Raw genomic sequence first — 4551 nt, 5'->3', positions numbered from 1 at the left:
CCGATAGCCTGAAGAAGTTATTGTTCACGCTGGAGCATCTGGCTGTCCATGGGGGCCAGCCACCCACGGGGATCCACTGCCCTCCCAGCCTCAGCAAAGTCCTGGAAACAGCTGCGAGAGCCGGGGACTCTACCAAATGGAGAGGGGGCTCTGCTCACGGCTGGGAGAATGCCAGAGGCTCCGTGACAGGTAACGTCATCATGGATGGGAATCACAATCTGGACTCTTCATTCATCACTCTTTAAAATGAGGGCATGAAACCCACCTGATGGAAGTGTAGATTACTGGTCAGCCTTGACACTCTAGGTTTCAAGCCCCAGCCTTCTTGAAGAGATTGGGATTTAACAAATAGAATTTTTTTCTGACCCCACCTCAAATAGGTTCATTTCACCTTGGCTCTTCCCTAAGAAGTTCTGATTTCCTGGCAGCTGAGGCTAGTGGTGGGGAAGCTAGACTCGGGACAATCAGGGGTATTGACAGTGGGCATGGCTCCGTCCCTTGTGTGTGGTCTTTCTCAGAGAAGGGAAGGCACATCGTAGAAGAAGGGGGTTTTGTTACCTCTGGGGCAATGTTGCATTTTGTGAAAGAAAGTATTTTAACCACCAATTTGAACAACGCTGGCAGAACAATAGTCCTTCTTGTGGTCTTAGGCATTAGTCTTCCTTTATGTAGGGGGGGAAATCAGATGTCTCGATGACGTCATCATTTGGCTAGGAGCAGAACCAACAGAACCAAAGGGCACCATTGTTTCCCTGACAGGGGGTTCGAGAGGAAGCTGTGTTGGCTTTTTCTTTTCCAGAAAGAAGAGGGGCACATCTGCAGCTGACCACTAATAAACATGGCTGGAATCTTAACACTGGGGGAATTTGCCGGAATGTCTGTCTTTGTGGAAGTGATTCAACATTTCCGAAGAGGTTCCCCCCCATCTGTCATCTCTTTCTTTTCATCCTCAGATTTAAAAAGAGCTCAATATTTTTTTTTTTTTATGGTAAGTCTAGTGGAATGGTTTTTCCTCCTTCCTTCTATTATTTCTTTCTCTCTTCACCTTTGGTAGACAAAGTCATTTAGGACAATAAAGCAATAAAGTTATCTTATGAAAGGTGGTCAGCATGAGCAAGGGGGAAAATGTGTTGTTGGTAGATACTTGGTGTGAAGAAGCCGAATGACATAACAAGCCGGTTCTTGGGAGGAGCATGAAGGCTTGGTGCTGCCCTTCCAGAATGTTCCAAAAACTTAAAATCTCCATGGTCTGGTGAGAAAGACTCCCTGGGGAGGAGGGAGGGAAAGAGAAGACAAATGGGATAGAAAAAGGAGTGGGTACTAGACCCTACAGAGACTTGACAGAGACGCCCGGACCCCTGTCAGGATTTCACTTTGAGCACACCAAGCGCTACCTGGACAGCAAAATGCAGTTCCCAAAATGGGCCACTAGTGTGACTATTGATGGCCTGTTTCTACAAGCCCTGCTTGGACTGCAGGGCACACCAGCAAGGTAACACAACTGACTTTCAATAGACTGATTGCTAAAATGACCCCATTTTCCACTCCTTTCTGTACTCGTGCCTTTTGCAATGTGGCTTTGCCTTCTTTTCCTCGAGAGACGGCATGTGTTTCCTCATCCCGTGAATCCAGACTGGCCTTTGACTTGCTTTAGCCAATGAAAGTGGCAGAAGTGTTTGGACCTTGGCTTCAAGATGGTTCGTGCTCTTCTGCCTTCTCTTGGACCCCTGCCTCCACTGGGAGAACAAGCCTGGGCTAACCAGCTGGAGAATGAGCTCCACATGGAGCAGAGCTGACTCTTCTTAGCTGAGACCTTCCTAGACCAAGCTAACCAGCTTGCCAATGTGCACTCCAGCTGAGCCTGGCCAGGTAAACCACAGGTTTGCAAGTAACACATGATGGGGCAGCTGGATGGTGAGTCGGGTAAGTATCTAACTCTTGATTTTAGCTCAGGTCATGATCTCAGGGTCATGAGATCGAGCCCTATGGCAGGCTCCAGGCTCACTGTGGGGTCTGCTGGAGATTCTCTCCCTCTCCATCTGCCCTTCCCACTTATGCTCTCTCTCTCTCTCTCTCTCTATTTTCTAAAATAAATAAATGAATCTGTAACATCTGTAAATTGTAAAAAAAAAAAAAAAAAAAAAAGAATCTGTATAAAGAAAAAAAGAAGTAACACAAGATTGCTCTCTTAAGCCACTAAGTTTTGGGGTGGTTTGTTACATAGCAATAACATAGCTGGTAACTCTTTGGAACCTGAGAGTCGTAGAGGGCAAAGAGATGGCAGATGACATAAAATCATCATAAAACCCAAACGACAGTAAGCCCTGGCTTGTGCGTGAGCTGTGGTTACTTATGAAGCAGAACCCCGCCATGAGCTCTCCCCCCAGCTGGCAACCAAACTTCTTCTGGAGTGCCTTCTCTAGGTCCCTCAGCTCAGTGAGCTCCCAACCCAAAAGCCCACACTCTGCACTCACGGGCAAGCCACAGTGAGAAGCGAGCCACCTCTGGGTTCATGTTCCACAGCCATGTAGAACAGATACCATTCGTAGAGGAAACCCTAGAGACTTAGGGTTTCCTCTACGAATGATATCTGTTCTGTCCTGTTCCAGCATTGAAGATGTCCAAGCAAGGTTGTGGTGGGTCCTTCGGTGTGAAATTCCAGATTTCTCTGGGTCTTCCGGTAGGGGCTGTGATCAGCTGCACTGAAAACACAGCAACCGAAAATCTGTATATCATCTCTGTGAAGGGGACCAAGGGAGGACTGAACAGATCTCCTGTCGCTGGAGTAGGTGATGTAGTGATGGCCACAGAGCTTGGAAAGAAGGGACCTTCAGCAGTGGGAGTTCAGAAAGCCAGACAAGAGAAAAGATGGTGTGTTTCCCTCCTTGAAGATAACGCAGGGGTCACAGTAAACAAAAAGGTGAAAGGTTTTTCTGTCCGGGACCAGTTTCAAAGGAGTGTGCAGACTTGAGGCCCAGGATTGCATCCAATGCCGATAGCATTGCAGGATAATTTGGTGCCTTTGTTTAAAAAAAATTAAAAATTATCTGTGGGGCACCTGGGTCGCTCAGTTGGTTGGGCGTCCCACTCTTGATTTCAGCTCTGGCCGTGACCTAAGTGTCCTGAGATGGAGCCCCATACTGGTCTCTGTGCTCAGAGCAGAATCTGCTTGAGATTCTCTCTCTCCCTCTGCCTCTGTCCTTTTCCCTGCTTGCACACACACACACACACACACACACACTCTCTCTCTCTCTCTCAAAAATAAATACATAAATCTTTAAAAAATTATTTGCTCCTCCACCAAAATAATGATGCTTCCTTTCTGAAGCAGGTGCAGTCTACAGTTCCCTCACTATTGGTGGACACCCTTTAAACACAGCAGTGGGCACACAAACCTATGAATGGCTCTCACAAACAGGCTCCAGTGATGTCAACAGAGGCTTACTGCTTTTCTAAAATGACAAGTTATCACATGCCCTTTGTAGATCATTCAAATGACCATTAAACAATTCTTTTTAAACTGATCTTAAAGATCAGGGAGCATCTAAACTGGGGTAAGAAAGCCCTCCATTCCCATAACTGCTGATGGCAGCCTTACGAATCTCTTTCTGCCCCTTTATCCTGACGTCGAGAACATGGGTTTCTCCGTGATGTCCATTTCATCATCTAGTCCTCCTACTGTGGTTCTTGTTTCGATATTAGCGGTTTTTGTTGGTTATCGTGTTTTATTTCCAGGAACTGTTTGTTGGATTGATTGTTTTCAGAGCAGCCTGTCTTTGTTTAAGGACTGCCGTGTTGGTTCCCAAAACTCTCCAGGGATATTACTCGGGCTTCTAAAGGACTTCTCTTTCTTTTCTTTCCCCCATCTTTTAAAATATATTCCAGGGTGCCTGGGTGGTTGAGTGGGTTAGGCCTCTGCCTTCTGCTCGGGTCATGATCTCAGAGTCCTGGGATCAAGCCTCGCATCGGGCTCTCTGCTCAGCGGGGAGCCTGCTTCTCCCCCGTCTCTCTCTGCCTGCCTCTCTGCCTACTTGTGATCTCTGTCAAATAAATAAATAAAATCTTTTAAAAAATTAAAAAATACATATTCCCAAAATAACTGTTTGGTTAGAAAGATCAGAGAAGCAACCAATCTACATTTACACCCTCTCACTCCATAAATAATCTTCATTACTTTTTTTTTTTCTTTCTGTTTCTCTCCTTGTGTTAACTGTTCCTTGTGCTTGCCACCTTCTGGCATGTGCCTTTCCTCCATCGCCTTAGGATCTTGCCTATGGACTTGTATTTACTAATCATGATCTAGATTCATCAGTATTGACTGCTGTTGTGAGAATCCTTCACAGATATGAAGGCCACTCTTCTAATTCTCTTTTTAATTCTCATGGCTATTCCCAGAGTGCACCATTTGGCTGCGTGTTTTGGGGTGGGTTTTTCTTTGTCTGCAAGAGGTGTATGGCCAATTGAGGAATTCTCTGTAGTTCTGGTGGATGAGAAAGGGGGCTAGTGGACTGCAGATTCTCTTCGATGGAGAATGAGAGAATTTACCCTGGG

General features: G+C 46.1%; 1 pseudogene across 1 annotated transcript; it reads left to right on the top strand.

Moving 5' to 3' along the window:
- Positions 1-2617: 2617 nt before the first annotated feature.
- LOC309843857 (large ribosomal subunit protein uL14 pseudogene) lies at positions 2618-2971 on the top strand (annotated as a pseudogene). Its single transcript has one exon. The product of its transcript is annotated as a large ribosomal subunit protein uL14 pseudogene (transcript).
- Positions 2972-4551: the final 1580 nt, after the last annotated feature.

Source organism: Mustela nivalis, assembly GCF_964662115.1.
Source record: "Mustela nivalis genome assembly, chromosome: 11".
NCBI classification, from domain to species: domain Eukaryota; kingdom Metazoa; phylum Chordata; class Mammalia; order Carnivora; family Mustelidae; genus Mustela; species Mustela nivalis.
Note: the sequence above shows the minus strand (reverse complement) of the source record. Positions and strands in the feature narration are given on the sequence as shown.